Source organism: Balaenoptera physalus, assembly GCF_965194825.1.
Source record: "Balaenoptera physalus genome assembly, chromosome: 5".
NCBI classification, from domain to species: Eukaryota; Metazoa; Chordata; class Mammalia; order Artiodactyla; family Balaenopteridae; genus Balaenoptera; species Balaenoptera physalus.
This window is the reverse complement of record NC_138884.1, coordinates 40,117,394-40,140,828: the sequence shown is the minus strand read 5'-3', so window position 1 is coordinate 40,140,828 and position 23,435 is coordinate 40,117,394. Positions and strand designations below refer to the sequence as shown.

Sequence of the window (23,435 nt, the reverse complement as noted above, 5' to 3'; positions counted from 1 at the left end):
ACGGAATTGACTGTTCATTGTCTGTCTCCCTCCCTGGAGCTTGTTCACTGTTGTCTTCCCAGTCTTATCACAGTGCCTGACACACAGTAGGTACACAATAAACATTTACTGGTTATTGAATGAATGGCAGAAATGACCTAGGTTGACTGAAATGTAGGGTGAATGATAAAATAAGTAAACTAAAAAAGATAGATTAGAGAAAATCATAAAGAGCAAGAATGCTATGTGTGGTAGTCAGTGTTGTTTGACAAATATTTCTGGTTTTACCCCCTTTCAGGCATATAATTGCACTTCCTGTCCCTCTTGTGTTGGGATGGGACCATGTGACTAGTTCTGGCCACTAAGTTAAGCAGAAATGACATGTGTCATTTCCTGGTCAAAGTATTTAATTGCCAGTACAAGACAATCCAGAGCACTCTCTTCCCTCTGGCAAGAGTCCATCAGTGAGTCCCTGAGCCACTAAAGATGAGCAGTGTCTCCCTGCTGACATGTGATAGACACACAACATGAACAAAAATAAACATTTGTTGTTTTAACCCACTGAGATTTGTGAACTCTTTGCTAACGCAGCATTGTCTAATTTATCCTGTCCGTTGCACCATGCTACAGAATTGGATGTTTGGAAAGTTTATGAGGTAAATCACTGGGAGCCATTAAGAATTACCGGTTTTTTGGGGGGGCGGGTTGGTGCAGTAAACAAGAGAATAATGTATCAGAGCTGGATTTCAGGAAAACTAGTTTAACCATTCTTTTTAATGATAGATTTGGAAAAAAGGTGAGCTAAAGTCAAGGAAAGCAACTAGGATGCTATTTTGGTAGTTTGGGTCTATATTTTCCAAACTTACGCTCTATGGAACTCTCCTTCAGGAGATGTAAATTGATGTAACATCAGAAAGATGTTTCCATGGTAAAATAAATCTGCAAAACTCTATATAATAAATTATATTGCTTTTTAAAGATACAATATATTTTAGCCAATTAAAGGTTCAGAGAGGCTGCTAAGTAGAAGGGGGTTCTTAACTTATTCTGATCCCTCCTAAACTCATTTGCTCCTGTTGAGCTAGTTATTTGTGTGTTTGTTTATTTAGCATACCCTCTATCAACCCCTGACAGACTATTTGATAGCAGACTGGAAAATACTGGTCTAAGTGGAAGCACATACTAGCATGGTGACAGTGAAAATGAAATAAAAGGGGATAATTAAAATCTTTGAGGGAGGGAATTCCCTGGCGATCCAGTGGCTAGGACTCCACGCTTCTACGGCAGGGGGCACGGGTTCGATCCCTGGTCGGGGAACTAAGATCCTGCATGCCGTGTGGTGTGGCCAAAAAAAAAAATTAATTAATTTTTAAAAAAGAATTTTAAGAAAGATGTATTAAAAAAATTTTTAAAAATAAAATATTTGAGGGAGACTTATCAAACTTGATGACTCATTGGATTTGATGACCACAGAAGGATCAAAAAGATTGAGGTTTTCACCTTGGCTTCCTAGGAAAATAGTAGTATCATTGGCATTGGTACGAAAGAAAATAGCAGAAGCTGGCTTGGAAGAAAAGGAGACAAATTCACTCAAAAAATATCTGTGTGGTACCTATAATGTGCCAAGCACTGTGCTAGGCATTGGACCACAGATATGAAGTACATAATCTATTTTTTAAAAGAATTTTAAGTATTCACTCACTCATCAATTTCTTTACTATCGAATAACATTTTTAAAACACTAGATACTAGAGCAAAAATTAAATAAGAAACCATCCTTGTCTTCAAGGAGTCCTTAGGCTGGTAGTGGAGACAGTCACCTATAAAAATAATCACCAAACTTAAGGTGCTATAAAAGAAACACACTAGAATGTTTTAGATTTTATTTTGTTAAATTTAAGGAGTGGTAATGAACCATTGGATGGAATTATCTGTCAGGTAGCTGGCAGCCTAGTCTAGAGTTCAAGAGAGGGGGTTATGATTAGTTATATGTGTAGGTTTCAAGATCCTTCACTTAGTTGAGAAGAAGGCTTAGGACAGTGAGTGCAGCCAACACTTGTATCCAGTGTATGGAAAAAGGATGAGGAAAAGGAGCCCTGAAGATGGAACAGCCAGAATCCTGCCCATGTATAGACAGGGAAATACTAAAATGGAGCTCAGGAAAATGAAGATGATCGTATGGTGTGGTTGGCCCTAGTCTTCTTGGGAACATCGAGAGGCAACTGAAGCAATGGGAGGAGGAATGATCTTTAGTCAGGGGTTTATCAAGGATGCAGTTTTTCAGAGAAATGAAAGGAATTTGAAGAGTGAGTGGTCTGGCAACTGGTTATTTAGGTAACCTTCAAGAGAGCAGAACTGGGGAGTGGAAAACAGATTATGAGGGTTTTGGGAGCCAGTGGATGATGAAAAAATGAAATGGAATGTTAATTTGAGGGGGTAAGTAGCAGGTTTAAGAGTTTTTGTTTTTGCTTTTATTTGACATTTGGGATAGGAAAACTCAAGCACTTTTCTAAGGGGAAGAAGGGACTGGCAAGGCATTGAAGATGCAAGAGACAGAACTGGGATGACATGGGGTAGGGTGGGACCAACACCTTGGGTGGAACTGTTGCTATCCTTGGAAAGATTTCTTCCTCTGAGAGGGCAAGCAGGAGAACAGGGTGGGTACAGATGGAGAATAGTAAGAGGAAGAGGGGGGGAATTTGACTAAGTTTTGTTGAATAATATGAAAAGTCTGAAGAAACAAGAATGTGAAATTATGGCAGTAACTAAGTGGTTCTGAGAAGAGAAAAAGTTTGGGACAGTTACTAGTGGGCATGCAGCTGGGAGTCAACCAGAGATCTCTACAAGTATTGTCAACCATGGGTGTGCTGTGGGAATTCTATGTGAGGTAACTCTTGGTTTTGCAGGACTGTCTTGTGTATTACAGAAAGTTTAGCATCACTGGCTCCTGTCCACTCAATGCCAGGATTGTTCCCCTGTCATTGTGATAACCGAAAAAACTCCCATTAATTTCTTAATGCCCTGAGTTGAGAATCCCTTATCTGACATTAGCTGGCCTGACACTACAGGAGAATCAAATCACACTGGATATAGCCTTCCCCAGTAACACTTAGAAACCTAAGATCAGAATTCAGTAGTTTTTTTTTGTTTGTTGTTTTTAATTTTTTTATTTAAATTTTATTATTTTATTTTTGGCTGCATTGGGTCTTCATTGCTGTGTGTGGGCTTTCTCTGTTTGCGGTGAGTGGGGGCTACTCTTCGTTGCGGTGCGCGGGCTTCTCATTGTGGTGGCTTCTCGTTGTGGAGCATAGGCTCTAGGCACGCGGGCTTCAGTAGTTGTGGCACGTGGGCTCAGTAGTTGTGGCTCACGGGCTCTAGAGCGCAGGCTCAGTAGTTGTGGCATATGGGCTTAGTTGCTCCGTGGCATGTGGGATGTTCCCGGACCAGGGCTCGAACCCTTGTCCCCTGCATTGGCAGGCGGATTCTTAACCACTGCGCCACCAGAGAAGCCCAGAGTTCAGTAGTTTTAAAAGCTTTGATAAGGAGACAGTAGCAGAGTTACTCCTAGACTTTTTCCCCCATTGATTGAGGATATTTATATCATCCCTGACCAACTGCCATAGATCTGTTTCCAGTTAGAGCAATTGCTAAACACACATAGCATTTTAGAGCCAAATACAGTTGCACGGGAGATTAATTATTGCCAATTCAGAAACATTTTTATAGCAACGTATGTCTAAGCCCTGATTCAAATCCTGGATTTAGAAGCGTGGCCTTTGGCCCCAGATTTGGGGGTGGGGAGCGACCACAGTAAAAGTCCCACAAAGGAGGCTTAAAGGAAATCAGAGGACTCAGCCTAGAAGAGGACCCCTGCTGAGACCTCCGGGCAGAACACTGCTATCCCACACAAACACAGCTCAGGGTTTGGGGGTGAAAATATAGCTGCTGATTTGCCCCAACAAACATGTCCTGGAAATAGACATAGTAGCAGAGCCATCTATGGAAGACTTGACCTTGCCCAGACAGAGGAAAGGTCTAAGTTTAACAGAGCTCACTGAAACAACTTAGAGGAACTGATACTTAGTACTAGCTCAAGGCTAGACCTCAGCTTCTGCTTATCTGGCTGTCTTATGTTCCTTAAGAAATTCTTGGTAGGCCTCCTAACTCATCCGATCATGACCTCAGCCTTCCTGAGCCTGTGCTGTTTGGCTAAGACAATAGATTTCAACCTGTGAACAGCTTCGCCCTGTTTTGACCCGGTCTACTGGGTCATGGTCCTCTACTGAGACTTGCCCCAGTGATTCTTCAATCCCAGCCCATTTCAAACTCTCCTCCCACTCAAAACACTGATGGTGACCTGTCTGGTTTTGGTCCCTGTCTATCTTCCCAAAACTCTTGCATAAACTGCCTTCTAATTTTGTTTATCAAACTGCAATAGCACTTTTCAGCCCCAAGAGCTAATTATCTGACATTTTCAGACATCTAATATAAGCCAGAGCACTTCATAAAACCCACCTAGATTGTGAAGGAGTGCCAACAAGCTTTATTTTGGGGTGAAGCAGTGCCAAAAATAATATAGAGCCTCCCTGTTGCTTTTAGTCAGGCATAAAACACTAATGAACTAAAATAAAGAAGACTTACAATGTTTTTAAGTAGGGCCACATTCCAAAATCAAAGACTACAGAAAAGATTATTTATATAGAAGTAGTACCATCTATTATACTACCTTTAGCTTTGAATGTTCTAATGGTTGATCATAGATGGTAAATAAACTCATCTAATTATTTAATCTATTATTCTTCTATTGTATAGACTTCAATCCTCTAGTCTTAGATTAAACTAAGATATATGAATTTCTAAAAGTCAGCTATCAGAAAATGAAGTTAAATAATAATGAACTCATAATCTGATTAAAAGAAAAATTGTATAGTTTATATTTTCATTGCAAATATTATCTTTAAAGAAAACAACATAATCATGTCAAACAATACATATATAATTTAGAGTTTTAAAGTGTATATACTATCCCATATTTTTAATATATTTCTTATGTCTTTAAAAACTGTAATTTTAAAAAAGTTAGACTATTTACATTTCACTTAGATTGAGCAACCAAAAGAAATTTACATTTCATTAATAAATATTCTCTGGCATATGATTCAATTATATTAAGATTCTGAAACTGAGGCAACATTTAAAGGGCCAATATACCATTTCCATCATGTTTTTCCCTAGCCCATGGCACACAGCTCTCTCCCATCTCCCAGGTTTAGTATTTGGACCACCCAGTTCAACATGTATCAAAGGGTCTCATGTTGACCTCTAGATGCTCCAAATCTTGTCAATTGAACAGGTGTAGAAAGCATGCCAATTTAGCAAGTCCATCAATTCATTTTGAAGAATAAAGATCAAGTCTTCTGCTTTTTTGTTCTTCCCATAATGTGGGCAAAAGATAAAAGTCCTAGGATCAAAATAAAAGCTATTGATCTCCTAATTCAAAATCAACACCCTCACCTATTTATAAGTCCTAAATATAGATGTGGTAATTCAATCACTTAAGATGAACCATACCTTATAACTGAATTCCCTTCAGGCAGTTCTTTATGCAGAATATGCTGGAAATAATCTTCCATGGCTTGAGCAGTTAGAGATCTTTATAAGTACGGGTAGTAGAGAGGGTGCCGTGTTATGATGCCTATCGTATACAAAACAGCACATTCATAAGCACTTATGCTGAAGATCGATCAAGATGACTTGATAATTTGAAGTATCTTACTCTGATTCAGTGAGGATACTGTGTGTCAGGTGGGGATGGGAGAGATGGGGGGACTTGGTGGGAACACAGCGTCAAATTGTTGCCATCAGAGTGAGTCTCCTGGTGGTGAGTGTCATTCTCCTTGTTTTGGCAACGTCCAGAGTTTCTCTAATTTAGGGTTGCCAGATTTAGGTATGTCTTATTTAGGGCATGGGGCATACTTATACTAAAAATTATTCATTGTTTATCTGAAATTCAGATTTTACAAGGCATTCCTTGTTTTATCTGTCAGCTATAATTATCTCAAGGGGTATTATGAAATTCTAAGAAAATTTATTTTCATTCCTTTACTTTTTGAAACTAAGCATATATCATACAAGGGGATGGAAGATAGATGCAAAATCAAATGAAGGATATTAACTTCAAAAGACTATGAGTTTTAGAGGTCAAGGACTTTGACTATCATGCTCACTGCTCTATTCCCACCCACAACTGATATTCGAGGGAATTTTTTTTTTGAGTAAAAATTAGCAGATATAAATGTCTCAATTTTTTTGCAGATGCAAACTCTGCTCTTTTACCATAAGGAATAAAAGGTTGGCTAATCCATTCCTTTTAGTCACCTCAACTCAAACAGCTCAAATAAACATAGCAGGTGTTGGTGAAGCTGACACACACACACTAACTGTGGCTATAACCCAGATCGCTTGCCTGGTATAGATGGAGTGTCAATGCAGTCACTGTTTATAGGACTGCAGACACAAGCACCTTTAAAAGGAACTTGTAGATGTGCCTTCTTTACTTTACTATTTAGAGAACATTAGGGAAAAGAAGATTTAAAGGGAACTCTTGGCAAAAGGCCAATTCAAAGAAGAAATGCATTATAATACCATGAAAGAGGACTGGATTTTCTGGTCAGGTGTGTTTAAAGTATTTATTTTTTGTGAAAATGATTTATTATACTGAGAGCCATGAATTATTTTAAGCACACATTTTTGTTTTATTTATTTGTTATATCAGTAAGAAAATAGCTATATAATATTGGACAACTTAATGTAACTTAACCAGTATAGTAAACAAAAACTTTAATTGTTTGAATCCAAATGAAAACTTACTAAATGAGTGAAATCAATTTTAGAGATGTAAAAACTGGTTTTTATAAGCAAAACATACCTATAGTCACAGAGTTGCCTTTGTCCCCACTTCTTGTATAGGCCAGATCTTCTAAGAGATAAGTCAGTGAGCCACTTGGTAGATATACCAAGGGGAGAAAATTGAAGAGACATCAAAAATTAAGAGGTGGTCATATGGAATATGGCTGTTCCAACTTGGGTTTTATACAGAGCAGCTTATTTGGTCAAAATTAGATAATCTCTTTTTGGAGGAATCTTCTCTCAGTACCGTAGGTTGGATATATGTTCCTTTAGACTTCTAAGAAAGCTTAACATTCATGTGGCATAAATACGCTTTGCTTTAAAAAATCCAATTTTTATGTAAAGCCAATAATAAAATAAGAGTAGGTGCTGCAATGAACATTGGGGTGCATGTATCTTTTCAAATTATGGTTTTCTCCAGGTATATGCCCAGGAGTGGGATTGCTGGATCATATGGGAGCTCTATTTTTAGTTTTTTAAGGAACCTCCATACTGTCCTCCATAGTGGTTGTACCAATTTACATTCTCACCAACAGTGTAGGAGGGTTCCCTTTTCTCCATACCCTCTCCAGTATTTGTTGTTTGTAGATTTTTTTATGATGGCCATTCTGACCGGTGTGAGGTAATACCTCATTGTAGTTTTGATTTGCATTGCTCTAATAATTAGTGATGTTGAGCATCTTTTCATGTGCTTTTGGGCCATCTGTACGTCTTCTTTGGAGAAGTGTCTATTTAGACCTTCCACCCATTTTTGGATTGGGTTGTTTGTTTTTTTGATATTGAGCTGCATGAGCTGTTTGTATATTTTGACCTGCTGTATAGCACAGGGAACTCTACTCAGTACTCTGTAGTGGCCTATATGGGAAAAGAATCTCAAAAAAAAAGAGTGGATATATGTATATGTATAACTGATTCACTTTGCTGTACACCTAAAACTAAAACAACATTGTAAATCAACTATACTCCAATAAAAATTAAAAAAAAAAAATCAGAAAAAAAAAATGAGAGTAGGTGATGATGTCAGTTGAGATATTCACAACATCTTAAATGAGTTGGACCTGCATAATTGCTAGAAAGTTAAATATCTACAGTGCCATTTAACAAATGGGAAGCAGAAATATTCAGATTTTTTCTTTTTATGATGCCAAGTAAAAATTGTCACTTGCCATCTGCCTCTACAAGGATTAGGTCACTAGCCACTGCAGTCGCTGACCTTCAACACACCCTGAAAGGAGTTCAGGGTGGAGATCAGGAAGGAGGCACTCTGTGCTTTGGGAAAAACTAGCAGAATAGGCTTTCAGATAGTTAGATATTTTCAGAAGACTGTATGAGCTCAATTTCTTGCATCTTCTCACATCTTGAAAAAGCACTAAAATCATTAATGGAGACATCTGCTCCTCGTGACTCTGCAAAATGTGTGTGTAACTGCTCATAGCCCCTTCACTAAAATCGTATATAACACCTACCTTCCCCCTACCTCTTCAGAGCACTTCCTCAGAGCTATCTGAGAGGCTGTCTCCTGGGCTGTAGTCCTCATTTTGCCCCAAATAAAACTTAACTCACAACTCTCATGTTCATATTTTTTTTCGGTCAACAATAATGCTTTTGTGGGAAAATAGCATTTTGTTTAGACTCTAAATTCACAGCTCATCTTCCTGGGAGAACAAAATTTTATAGATACTCTCTAAGGTTGAACAGCATTTAATTTAATACAGGGAACTATGCAATAAATACCAGTTCACCAAGATAAAGATAAAAAATGTGCAATACCAATAAGACCTCCTTAAAATGAACTAATAAGAAAACTAGTCCAAAAAGCAGGAAGAAATATCCTCAATTGTAAAATACCTTTAAAGCAAATTTCATAAGCATACAAAAGTTAAATTTATGCCAAGAAGCACATGGACAATTACACTGTAAACCCTTTGAATACATAGGCAGTCCTCACTTTGCACATTTCCAATATGCAAAAATTTCAGTTATCAAAATTTGGTTGATTAACATTAGTCCCCCAACAGCATGGTTCTGATTTCAGTTACCAAGATATATTGACTGGATGTAATTGCAAGATCATTATTCAGTTCATGCACACACAAAGTGTGTAGTTGTGTTGCTTCCCTGTCTGTCAGTGACAAACCCACACAACATTTTACAAAAAATGGATCACTGGAAGAGAGACCTGGCCAAGAAAGATGAAGGTATACCAAATAAATGATAAGTGATATCAGGGGAAGTAAATTCAGATCCGTTGTAAAGGAATTATGAAGGAAGAGCTGACAGGAGGAATGCGGACACTGTCAACATTTGAAAGACTAGATGTGCAGCCAGAAGAAATGAGTGAAGGCAAACTTAACAACATAAAGGAAGAAAATGATTGTGATTAAACGGATGAAGATGTCCCAGAAGAAATGATGCCTGCTGAAAGAAAACCTTCACCTTAAAGGAATTCTTAGAGCTATTTCACAACAGTAAAAACACAAGGGATAAAATGTTGGAAGCTGATCCAAACGTGGGGAGAAGCATGACAAGTCAGAGTAGACTTGTGGATTTATTTTAGTTTCCTGAAACTGAATCTCTAAAAGGCTGAGAGCCTTCCTAAGCTCTCCCTCTCTTTCTGATTCATATGCTTCATGACTATTTCCCATAACCACGATTGCCTTTTGTGTGCCCTTCCTACCTTCACTAGAGTGTTACATCTCCCTCCTAGTAGGAGAGGATCATTTTTCTGAACGTTTGCCTCTCAGAATCCAGGCTAAAATCTAGCCTTCCATTTGTGCAGACCAATTCTTGATTTATGCAACAATAACCTTTATATTTGCTTGGATCCTTTTATCCTGGAAGAGAGGAGAGACCAAGTGGAATTGTAGGCTCATCATCTTTCTCCCTGAGAGTGGAGCCTATTCAGTCTACTCAGTCTCTTTCATGAACTAAACCCCCAGCTCTGTCCTGCATGTTACTCCCAGGTCTCACCAGGCCCTGGCCTCAGGGAAACCACACAAGTACTTCTTGCCACAGTGTCCTACATACTTGCCATATCATCTTTATAGGTCCCAAAAAATACACTGGAAGAAAGAATAAGTAATGTAAAATGGAGAGAATAACTGCTTTGGCAGAAAATACCAGATAGTGAAAATGAACATACCTTTTAGGTCATCATCTATCTTGGGTAAGTTTGGTGGAGTCAATGTGTCCAGTGTAAAGGTGAGATCTTCCTGAAAGGTTTCAACATGTTCTCCATTAATGTGGATACCAACCTGAAAAAAAATTTTTTTTTAAGCCAGGAAATGGGGAAAATAGATATTATGAGTAAGAAAGTCTGCACTTATTTAGTTTAATTGGAATACGAATTGGTCGGTTGTTTACTCCCCCCTTGGAAGTTCTGTTTTTGAAGCTTTTACAAACTGCACGGAGCTGACTGCATTGTTGCTCCACTTAGTGAAAACAGATAATGCATAACCTGCTTCCAACTTCTATTTTCTTCTGCTTCTGAGCAAGCATTCCTCTCTCAGGCATGCCTGCCTCTGCTTGCTGTTGGTGAGGACAGAGTGACAATGAACTCTAGCTGGTAGTCTGGGGCAAACTAAGATGAAGAAGCACTAACAAGTATGGACCTGTCACTGACACTGGAATCAAAGACTTTGTTTCTTGAGAATTAATGACTGATGGCTGCTTCACTGGTACAGCTCCCTGGAAAAGCATTTCCAGCTTCCTTACCCTGTCTTCTAAGAATTGAATCAGGTCTGAGGCATACCTTTTCTCAAGTGCCAGGGCCTCACAATGGAGCTTTCTGTGTCAAAAGCAACATCAGCCTTATCTTTTTATCAGAGTGGGGTGAACCTGGCTCATGCACTAATGAACAGTCAACTCACATTGTGACAGGGAGTCTAGAGTAGCATGTCTTTTATATTGGTTTATATGGCTGCATTAGTTTATATGATTATATGAAGGTGGAGCCATAGCTGCTTCTTCTTTGAGTCCTAATGCCTAGACAGTCAGTACCTGCAACATACAAGCTCTCAGTAATTGTCATACTAAACTTAAGAATTTTGTTTGTTTATCAAAGCTTCCCTTGCAGTTACTTTTGATCGTTTTCATCAGCAGTCCCCAACCTTTTTGGCATCAGGGACTGGTTTCATGGAAGACAATTTTTCCATGGACAGGGTAGGGGGGACGGTTTCGGGATGATTCAAGCGTATTACATTTATTGTGCACTTTATTTCTATTATTATTACATTGTAATACATAATGAAATAATTATACAACTCACCATAATTCAGAATCAGTGGGAGCCCTGAGCTTAATTTCACTTGCCACTCACTGACAGTGTTTTGATATGACTCTGCAAGCAATCGATTTATTATGGTCTCTGTGCAGTCAAATCTCTCTGCTAATGATAATCTGTATTTGCAGCTGCTCCCCAGTGCTAGCAACAACATCTCAGCTCCACCTCAGATATCAGGCATTAGATTCTCATAAGGAGCACACAACCTAGATCCCTCACATGCTCAGTTCACAGTAGGGCTCGAGCTCCTATGAGAATCTAATACCACCGCTGATCTGATAGGAGGAGGAGCTCAGGCAGTAATGAGAGCGATGGGGAGCGGCTGTAAATACAGATGAAGCTTCCCTCACTTGCCCCCCCGATCACCTCCTACTGTGTGGCACGGTTCCTAATAGGCCACAGACCGGTACTTGTTCATGGCCCAGGGGGTGGGGACCCTTGCTCTTCATGACCAATGCAAGTGTTGTGAGAACTTGAACCAAGTTGCACAGAGTAGGCAGGCAATAAATACCAGTTGCAAGGGTATTCTGTATATATTCCAGGATGATTTTTGTCTCCAAGATATTCCATCTAAACAAATGGCATCTTCACTCTCCTCCCAGCCTGTCCAGCCTGCTTAACACTGCTGCTTAGTTTTTCTTGCTTAAGGTTACTAAGGCAAAAGCAACCGATTAACTGTGCCACTGTCATTTTAATATACAAACGGTTCACAGCTTGTTCATGCTTCTCGCCATTGCAAGCTCTGGGCAAAACTGAGCTCTCTGGCAATAACTGATTTCACTCATTTTACAAGGTGATATGGCAAAAATGGATGCAGCCATACTGAATGCTATTACTAGTACTTCCCTACAGATTCTCATTCAGGATATGCTTCTTCCAAATGTTAAGAAATATACTGAAGCAGAGGCATTTGAATATTTACTCTGATAAATTATCTTTCAAATATTTCTAGATGGAGACCTTCACTAGCTGTAAATTACTTTATCATCCATTTCTCTATTGTTTATGACTTCACAGTGGCTGATGAGAGTAAATTAGCGGTCTTGTCTTTTCATTAACAGATGAAGAGGAGGTTTTTAAAAATCAAATGATAAAAATGAGTTGTAAATCCCTTTTAAAAAGGTAACTCTATACTCATGCCATACATTAGCAGTCCTAGAAACTCCTTGTCAATTTGTTATGGCCCAAATTTCCAGTATCTATATAAAAAATCTGCAGATGGCATTGATTGGTGATGCTACCCACTCCTTTTCCATCATGGAACATTGCCATCATTCTCTATGATCAATGAGACTGGGTCATCTTGATGACAATCTAGTTTCAGTGATATTACAGATAATTGAAAACTTGGCAGCTGTATTGCCAAAAATCAGGTTGCCGTGAATCCCACCAAATGAATTCATCAATGTAAAATATTATACTGTGTTATTGTACTTTCTCAAACTCTAAGCAATTTGCTTTTCACAACAGAGGACAATTCAGGAAGATCACAGTTTAGGTGGATTATAAGGACAAGTCCAGAAATCCCTACACAGGATATATTTTCTATGGCCTTTGACAAAGATGAAGTAATTCGAAGAAGCTTATTTTTGAGAAAAGTAAAAGTCTCACATAATTCCATTTGGAGTTAAAGGAGAAAATAGAAAAAGAAAAGAAATTACTTTGAGAGATAGTGGCTTACAAATTTCCAGAATGAATGAAAGAACAAATTCTCTGATACAAGAAACCCAATGATTCTCAAACAAGGTAAGAAGGAATGGATAGCTAGACACAACAGGGTGAAACTGTAGAATCCCAAAGAGAAAAAGGAAAGGCCAGGAAGGAGAAGAGGCCTTACCACTGAAGGACCGCCAAACTGAGCTGATTTTTCAGTGGCAATAGTGGAATATCAAGTGCTACCACATCCAGTCTACAAATATTCCTAGTAAAATTAACTTTCAAACATAGAGGATAAATAAGCTCATTTTTTAAGACTTTATTTTTTAGAACAATTTTAGGTTCACAGATTTTAAAATTGAGTAAAACATACAGAGTTTCCATATACCCTTTACTCCCACATATGCACAGCCTTCCCCACTATCAACATCATCCACCAGAGTGGTATATTTGTTACCAAGGATGAACCTACATTGACAGTGTTATCACCCAAAGTCCATAGTGTACTTTAGGGTTCACTCTTGGTGTTGTATATTCTATGAGTTTGGACAAATGTATAATGATATGTATTTATCACTATAGTATCATACAGAGTATTTTCACGGCCCTAAAAGTCCTGTGCTTCACCTAGTCATTCTTTCCTCCTCCCTATCCCTGGCAACCACTGATCTTTTTACTGTCTCCATAGTTTTGCCTTTTCCAGAATGTCATATAGTTGGAATCATACAGTACGCAACCTTTACAGATTGGCTCATATCATTTAGTAATATACATTTAAAATTACACCATGTCTTTTCATGGCTTGATTAACAATAATATTCCATTGTCTGATATACCACAGTTTATCTATTTACCTACTGATGGATATCTTGGTTGCTTCCAAGTCTTGGCAATTATGAATAAAGCTGCCATAAACATCTTTGTGCAGGATGTTGTATGGACATAAGCTTTCAACTCGTTTGGGTAAAGGCACACGATTGTTGGACCATATGGTAAGAGTATGTTTGGTTTTGTAAGAAACTGCCAAACTGTCTTCCAAAGTAGCTGTACCATTTTGCATTCTCACCAGCAATGAATGAGAGTTCCTGTTGCTCCAGATCCTCACCAGCATTCAGTATTGTCAGTGTTCTGGATTTTGGCCATTCTAATAGGTGTGAAGTGGTAACTCATTGTTTTAATTTGCATTTCCCTAGTGACATATGATGTTGAGCATCTTTTCATATGCTTATTTTCTATTTGTTTATCTTCTTTGGTGAGGCATCTGTTAAGGTCTTTTGCTCATATTTTAAGTAGGTTATTTGTTTTCTTATTGTTGAGTTTTAATAGTTCTTTGTACATTTTAGATAACAGTCCTTTATCAGATATGTCTTTTGCAAATATCTACTCTCAGTCTGTGGCTTATCTTCTCATTCTCTTGACAGTGTCTTCAATGGAACAAAATTTTTTAATTTTAAAGAAGTTCAGCTTATTGATTATTTCTTTCATGGACTGTGCCTTTGGTGTTGTATCTAAAAAGTCATTACCATACCCAAGGTATGTAGGTTTTCTCTTGTTATCTTCTAGGAGTTTTATAGTTTTGCATTTTACATTTAGGCCTATGATACATTTTACATTAATTTTTGTGAAAGGTGCAAGATCTTTGTTTAGATTCATTTTTTTGCATGTGGATGTCCAGTTGTCCCAGCACCATTTGTTGAAAAGGCTATATTTTCTCCATTGAATTGCTTTTTTCACCTTTGTCAAAGATTAGTTAACTGTACTTGTGTGAGTCTATTTCTGGCCTTTCTATTCTCTTCTATTGATCTGCCTATTCTTTCACCAATACCACACCATCTTGATTACTGTAGCTTTATAGTAAGTCTTGAAGTTGAATTCTCCAACTTTGTTCTTCTCTTTCAACATTGTCTTGGTTATTCTGGGTCCTCTCCACATAAACTTTAGAATCAGTTTGTCTATATCCACAAAATAACTTGCTGGAATTTTGATTGGGACTGTGTAAAATCTATAGAGCAAGTTGGGAAATCTGACATCTTGACAAGATTGAGTCTCCCTATCTGTGAACATGAAATATCTCTCCATTTATTTAGTTCTTTGAGATCTTTCATCAGAGTTTTGAAGTTTTCCTCATACAGATCTTGAACATATTTTGTTAGACTTATACCTAAGTATTTCATTTTTTTCTACATGCTAATGTAAATGATAATGTGGTTTTTATTTCAAATTCCATTTTTTAACTGCTAGTATATAGGAAAGTGACTGGATTTTGCATATCAACCTGGTATCTTGCATCCTTGCTGTAATTGCTTATTAGTTCCAGGAATTTTTTTGTTGATTCTTTCAGATTTTCTACATAGAAGATTATCTCATCTGTGAACAAAGGCAATTTTCTTTCTTTCTTCCCAAACTGTATACCTTTTATTTCCTTTTCTTGTTTTATTGCATTAGCTAAGACTTTCAGTACAATACTGAAAAAGAGTGGTGAGAGAGGACAACCTTGTCTTGTTCTTGATCTTAGCAGGAAACCTTCATAAGTACGCTTTTTTAAAGACAGAAACTGAGATTGCCACCAACAGATCTACACCAAGGAAATTTCCTTATTAAAAGGTGTTTTTTTCCCCCTAAATGAAAAGATTGATTAATTTTGCTTTGGCGGCTTCCTTGGTGGCACAGTGGTTAAGAATCCTCCTACCAATGCAGGGGACACGGGTTCAAGCCCTGGTCTGGGAAGATCCCACATGCCATTGAGCAACTAAGCCCATGTGCCACAACTACTGAGCCTGCGCTCTAGAGCCCGTGAGCCACAGCTACTGAGCCCACATGTCACAACTACTGAAGCTTGTGCGCCTAGAGCCTGTGCTCCGCAACAAGAGAAGCCACTGCAATGAGAAGCCTGCATACCGCAATGAAGAGCAGCCCGCGCTCACTGCAGCTAGAGAAAGCTCATGTGCAGCAATGAAGACCCAACACAGCCAAAAATAAATAAATAAATAAAATGAATTTTTTAAAAATTTGCTTTGTTTTATGCATCTTTGTTTTGTTTTACTTATCTCACTCCCTTACTGAAACTTGATGGTGGTAGTTGAAACAGTTTGTGCATTCTTGGTTGCTTGCTATTTTTTGCTTTTAAATTGCACTTTTTTCCAAAGAGTCAAACAGTAGTAGAAGCAAAGGATAATCTTCTTTGCTAACAGTTCTCCAATTTCTCTTCTCTCCCCTTGTGTATAACTATTTGGTCTATAAACCTAGTTATTTCATCTGCACTAAGAACAGCTACCTTGAAGAGTCAAAAGCTGCCTCTCTGAACCTTTAAGATGAAAAAAAAAAATCACTTGGTTTTTTCAAATTACCTGACTGAGACCCTACTTCTGATGAATCCACTCTGAATTTGGATTAAACTGTCCATGACCACATTCATGATTAGTATAAAGTTTTTGCAGTAAGCTTCATTTCAGTAGATGCATTTCCAGACAAAACCAGATTCACATTTTGAAAGAAACTATTTTGTATGTACTGGAGTTTTAAAATGTAATTATGAAATGCAGATTTCCAATTATGAGTCCATGGTACAGTTTATAATTACACTGTAAATTTCCTTTTGTATGAATCCATATTTTCCTCATGTCTATATTTCCTAGAGCCACAATTTTCATGAAGAGAAAGAAACAGCTTTGTAAGACAGGAGGCTGGTCTCTCAGAGCTTTATAGTATTAGTACTTTATGCAAAGACTCTTTGGGCCTTAATTCTAAGAAAATAAACAGTATTTAATATGAGCCAAGCAAAAAGCTTCTCCTTTGAATTACAATGCCTTCTTACGTTCTTGGGCTCTTGGTTTTTAAGGTAGTGTCTAGTAGGTAACAAAAAGAAAAAAGAAAAAGGAGAGTTTCTTCCAACAGGTAGTCATGAACCCCAAATAAACTGGTTTGCTGGTTTGCCATAAAGCTTACTAATGCAGAGCAAAAACAGAACCATATATTTTTCAAGACTGCATGTTTTAGTTTCTTTTCTACAGTTCTTAGAATGTGTATAAATTCTCTGTAAGATGCAAATTATTTCCTTCATGTGATTGAGTACTTATAGTTAATAATTAAGGTAACCATTTATTTTAAAAGTCTACCACACCCATTTCTAAAAAGGCCTGAGGCAGTTTACACATCAACACACAGTTCAAAGGCACACTATTATGTTTAAATACCCAATAAAATACACTCTAGAAAACATAAAGGAGTCGGTTGATGCTATCAAGGACTAGTCATGTCCTGCCTTTTTGAATGGCTCCCCACCCCAGAAGCTATCTCCTCCCTGCACTCTTAAGTGGAGGCTGTTTGTTCTTGAACTTTCCACTTAACCACAGGGGCTGGCCGGGCTTGTGCAGCAGAATCAGCAGGACAATGGCATGGGTAAATGTGTGGATTTTGTTGCCTCACTGCCCGGACTGGAATCATGGCTCGGTATTTTGAGCAAGTTATTCAATGTCTCAGAGCCTCAGTTTCCTCGTCTGCAAAATGGGGGATAATAATAGTACCCATCTCACAGGTGAGAATGTAATGAGTTTTGTAAAGTACTTGAAACAGAAACTGGCACACAGTAAGTGCTAAATGACTGTTAGTACTTGCCCATTCAACATTCCTCCAATCTCCTGTAAAAATCCTTCTTCCTTTGAAACTTGTGCCTCTCAGATGTACTGTCCTCCAGCCCTTCTTATTGTTCTTGTATGCATCAGAGATTTTGGAACTCGGCTTATGATTTTTCTCTCCACCCCAAGTTTGCCATAATCCTGCTCTCTTTAATGTTCATGTGGACGACTCTTCCAATACCTAGTACCTTGGCTTCAACTTCAATGACTTGCATCTCCACAGAGAGATGAACAACTCATTCCTTCTCCCGTATTATCACCTGGAGTTGCTCCACCTGTAAAATCTTAAACCAGTTGGTTCAACTTTCTCATCATAGGCTCCTATTATCCTCACTGTTTCAACTGTACCTGTGTATCCATGAGAATTGTGACTAAAGTCCTATTCTTCACTCCATGTATTAGAGTTTCTTTTGCTTTTACTTCCTTCTCCATCTCACTTTGGTTTAGCACTTCAATCTATATCTTTAAACAATACCTCCAACTTCTTGCTACTCTTGCTCTTTTTTCCTTCTGCAATACTTACCCAAATGTGGATCAATCCAGTCTTCTTTGCTTCTAATACCACACTAAGTACATCACTCAACCCTGGGCACTGGAGCCACTAACTCATGATCTCTGTCTTCTCCCACGCCCTCAGCACACAGCCTGGCAGTCTCCTCCACACCCCTCTCTAGCCCTGCTTTTCTTTGCAGACTTCCTACCCCTACTCTCTAATCCCTCATATCCAGTCACCAAGTTCCATCCTAACCATGTGCTAAATATCTGTTGAATCTAACAGGCTCACTTCATTTCTTCTCTCCTCCTCATCATCTCTAACCATCTCTTTCCCCTGCAAAATATTCTCCTTCCTGCTGCCAAAGTGCATCACGTTCTGTACATCCTTAATATCCTTCAGTAACTCCCCAGTGCTTGCATAGCTTGACCCCAGGGCCTCTGTTCACCTCTCTAGACCCCTTTCCCGATTCTTCTGACCTGAACCTTACACACCCAATTACTTGTGCTTCCTCAATTGTGCCACATTCTCTCAGACCCCCAATGCATTCCATATGCTACCTCCTTTGCAGGGAATGCCCTTTTCCCTCTTTTTCTACCTGGATAACTCCCATTGGTCTTTTAGGGTTCCATTCAAATGTCCCTTCTTGGCAGCTCTGGTGTAGAAACTTCCCTGACCCTTCCTCTCTGACCCTTCCTCTTCCTGAGCAGGCTGGCTGAGTGTCTCTCTTTGTTCTTCTATGTTCTTCTTTTCAAGTATTTACCATGTTCCTGGTGCTTGGCACCCAGTAACCACCTGGAGCTTGGTTAGTGAAGACATCCCATTTCCATAAAATAATGATAAAACTATAGTAGCATTTCATTTTATGTGCCCATTTGGAATAGAGATTTTTAAAACTGTGGTGGAGTTCGTTGTAACAGAGTCAGTATTGCAGAGTGACTGCCACTCCAGTTAGCTGGTTGGCAGCCATGCTCTCAAGTAACTGTGTAACCAAAACCAAGGACTTGATTGATAGTTACCACCTGCTGAGCAACCCTGGACGCCCAACGTATCAGGCACTTAAGCATGTCTTCTGGCTCCCCTCCTGGCAGCAAGATGGCTTCAGCACTCTGGGCATCACATCCCACACAGAAGCACTTAGCTATCAGAGAAAGGTCTGTTTCTCTCTTGTATTTCTTTGTTAAAGAGGCAAAAAAAATCCTTTTCCAGAAGCCTGCCCCTGCCCCCACCGTCAGAATAGTTCCTTCCAATTGCACTGGACAAAACCAGATCATGTTCCAAACCCCTAAACTGGTCACAGGCACAGGGAACGGGGGCATTATTCTGGTTCCTACCAATCAGGATTTACCTGAGCCACCTGTGGGAATAGGACACTAAACAAAATTAGGGTCTAATTAAGGACGAGGAAGGAAATGGCTATTGGGTAAGCAATTGGCAGTCTGCCAAAATGAACGTCATTGTTGAGCAAGAGCTGGATTTCGTGTTAGGCTCAACAGTGTGAGTCCCATCTCTGCCATTTCCTACTTGTGTGACCTTGGGCAACTCTTTATCCTCCCCAAGACTCGGTCTCCTCATCTGTAAAATGGGGATTCCAAAACCTAACTTTTAGCATTATTGTGAATATTACACAACATATATAATGTTGCTGACCCACAATGGACAGTCATTCATCCATTTAAAAATCTTTTGTGGACACCTACAATGTGCCAGGCATTAAGCCCAGGATATAGTGGTGAATAAGATAGGTATGATCCCTCCCTTCATGTAATTTGCTAGTAATACATGTTAGTTTTTAAAATTTCCTAATTTTGCTGACTCAGAAATCTGTAAGCACTTTGATTACTTTGACGATCACTTTCTAAAGAAACTCAATGTTTTTAGGAGTACTTATGGCTTCTGAAATTTTATATTTATTGTGTGAAGGCTTATAAACATTTACTTTCTCTTTTTTGGTTTATTCTGTTTAAATAAAATTATCAGAGATATTTATATTTTTATGACTATATTGTCATTGTGAATGCTATCCTGATTCTTAGACTAAAGATGATTGGTAAAGTGCCATATTTAAAAAAGTGAATAACCGAGACAACATCCAATATAATCTCATAGCCCTGAGGAAAGATCCAGATGCAACAGCATGCAGTCTACCCATCTGAGTAATCATATACTTGGTCTATAGTTAAAACAGATCCAATTCATGAGGAGGGTTAATTTTCACTTAATAAGAACAATCAGGTAATTAGGGTGACCCATTCCCCAACTATACCCCTTAACAGCTTTTCTCTTTTTAGTCAAATAAACAAGAAACAGTTGACCCTTGAACAATGTGGGGATTAGGGGTGCCAACCCTCCTCACAGTGGAAAATCTGCATATAAGTTATAGTCAGCCCCCTGTATCTGCCAGTTCCTCATCTGCGGATTCAACCAACCATGGATTGTGTAGTACTATAGTATTTACTATAGAAAAAATTCCACATATGAGTGCATTTCAAACTCCTATTTTCTGGGTCAACGGTAGTTAAGGAGACTTGTCAAGAATAACCTCTCCCCAAACCACCCATATCACATATGCTTGAAAGTATAATTAAGATACTATTGAAGCAGATTAAGGCACCTCTCTTACCTTAACCTTTTTGGGGGGATACAGGAAGAAAAATGGTTTTAGAACAGGAGATCTAAAGATAAAATACAAAAGAGGTGACAATAAACATTAGGTTTACAAATCTGGGGGCCCAGAAAAGAGGGAGACCTCTGCTCACTTGTCACGCTTGACTCACCTCTATCTAGTTTTCTATTGACATATACACTGATCTGTTTCTTGTTTGCATTTCCCTTTGGTCCTACCAAGGAACACTTAGATGTCTTTATCAGAAAGTGTCTTTATATACACAAAAGCTAAATGGGTCATCAAACGTAGAAGTTGTTTCTCTAGTACTACCTATGGATTTTCACCAATGCATTCCTTCGTGCAGTCTAAGGATGAAGTGAGTACCAAGTGAGTACCTAAAAGAAGTATGGGTGGAGCTAGGGCATAGTTTCTAGGCATGGGCAGAGATAAATGGCCTTTTAGTGTGATGTAATATTTAAGCTTAACCTTAATCACAAATATAACAGTTGGAAGGAAATCTATTACTTATCCAGTGTGGACAGACAACAGTTAGAAGAAAACCCCACAAAAGTGATAAACAGGAACACAGAGATAGAGAAGGCATTGAATACATGTGGGCTGAATTAACTGAGAATTGAAGCTAGAGACAAAGTGTGTTATTATTAAATTTTATGGTGTGTAAAGATTAAGTTGATGGGACCAAATATCGTGGGATCCCTAGACATTTTAAACCTTTAATAGCGAAATACAATACTTGTAGAGAAAAGTTCAAGGAACAAATATGTACAGTTTGATGCCTTATCACAGAACAACGTCCATGTACTCACCACCAATGTTACCTGGTTCCCTCCTGCTTCTCCCAATCACTACCACCCCCAATAAAGGTACACACTGTCCTGACTTTTATGAAAATTACTTTCTTCCTTTTATTTATGGGTCTTCCACCTAAGCATGCATCTTCAAACACTAGTTTTTTTGCCTGCTTTTTGAACTTTATATAAATGGAATTACAGTACATATTCATGTTCCTGACTTATTTCATTCAACATTGTGTCTATGACATTCACACATGATATTGAATGTAGCTGCAATTTGTTCAGCTACATAAAATACTATAAATTTTCATTACTGTCTAGTATTCATTGAAATAATATACCACAACTTATTTAACCACTCTATTCTTAGATGTCTTCAAAAACCAAAGGAGCCTTAATATATTTTTCTAACTACTTAGACTTTCATTATGGTAAAGACTACCTTTTAATTTATGAAGTTGATTCATTTAAGGGAGAGAAACAATAAAAGTTTTTTAAATTCAGTGTGTTTCAGAAAAGGGGTAACTGGAGAGTGTTGATTCTGATTGAGCTGGCAGAGAGGGAAGATGCAGGGAGAACCAAGGTTTCTTTCCCCCTTATTCCCTGTTGGAGAAGCACTTGAGGCCCTGCTCCAAACCAAATAGCTCTGTCTTCTGCCACTGAAGGAGGAGTGAGGAAACTGTGGCTCCATGGCAGAGTGACTGTGTTTAGTGAGACAGAAAGAGAATGTGTGTGTATACATGCACAAAAGGGCTTCAGTTCTGGTTATTATTCCATTAATTCTTGATATTGGTTTTGATATATTTGCTGTGTTTTGGTCATAAAACCCCAAATGTTCTATTAATCACAGACTATTTTATTACAAAAAGGGTTGTGCTTCGTGTTGTACTGGGTTATTGTTCAGCAAATACTCAGCCCCCTCCACCTCTCCCTTGGAATGAAGTCTATTTTCCTATCTTTGGGCTTGGCCATGTGACATGCTTTGGCCACTGGGAAATCAGCAGGTGTGATACAAACAGCAGCTCTAAATATGCTTGAGTGGTGGACTCATGGTCTTGTGTTCCAATGATTTTCCAGGACAAGAGCAAGCCCTGGGTGGCTTCTGCCCGTGGGCCCCAGAATGAAAAATGTGGAGCAGACCTGAACCCATGCCAAAGCCTAAATAACCCACAACTTGAAGCAGAGCTGCCCACCGCAGCTGAGCCTATGTCAGCCCAGCTGAAGTTGACCATGAGCTCGAGAATAAATGCTTATTATTGTGAGCCTCTGAGTGTGGAGTATTTTGCCATTACAGTGGTGAAGATTGTTTTATAGCTATAGTCAGAAGTGTAAAGATCAGGTCGTTATCACTCAATAGTGCTTTTGGCTCCATTTATTTCACTCTGCATTTGCTCTATGAAACCAGAGATTCAAATTTCAAGATTTTTTTTAGTGCAAATCCTAAATACCCAGGGGACTCCTGCCAAATCCCTTTGGAATTTGAAGAAAAGGGCTGATAAGAGATGGAAATAAACATCCCTGGCATTAGTGGACATGAGCAAGGATCAGTAAGGAACTTCTTGCCATAGCTACACTTGGCAAAATGGCAGAAGAGACTACACCTGCATTCAGGTGAGCACGTATGCTGTTCTGAGCTGATTGAGAAAGGTGGAAGATGCCATACTTTGGTGGGAGGTATACAGAGTTAGAGCATAGGTAAGTTATGGTTTTTAGCAGCTAACTGTTGAGGTCAACAAAGCTATAACCTAGGAAAAGTGAAACTTTAGAGGTAAAAACTGCACATTCGTGGAGGAATGGTAAATTTCATATCCTGCTGGTGAGAGTGTAAATTGGTCTAAACACTTCAGAGAACTTGGAGTAAGTGGAAGTTACTTTGGAGAACAAGCATATATTAAATAAAGTTGAAGATGTTCATCTCTTAAGACCCAGTAATCTGGTGCTGGATGTGTCCCAGTGGGACTCAACAGGACTGGTGCCACACCTGCGGGGCATTTTTGTTTATAAGAGTGATGGGGAGTTTGTTGTCAGGTAGTGGATGGGAGCCAGGTATCCCATATGT

At 38.7% G+C, this 23,435-nt stretch overlaps 1 protein-coding gene and 1 long non-coding RNA gene across 6 annotated transcripts in view; one reads left to right on the top strand and one right to left on the bottom strand.

Annotated features, from left to right (window-relative positions):
• LOC309661689 overlaps positions 1–23,435 on the top strand; it is a 278,933-nt gene that overhangs the window by 102,019 nt on the left and 153,479 nt on the right. The window lies entirely within an intron of this gene.
• LRAT (lecithin retinol acyltransferase) overlaps positions 1–23,435 on the bottom strand; it is a 100,052-nt gene that overhangs the window by 29,792 nt on the left and 46,825 nt on the right. For all 5 annotated transcript variants that reach the window (XR_014264154.1, XM_082463579.1, XM_082463581.1 and 2 more), the window contains exon 4: positions 10,031–10,142. The gene's annotated coding sequence lies outside the window, so the exon portion shown is untranslated. The remainder of the gene's footprint in view (positions 1–10,030; positions 10,143–23,435) is intronic.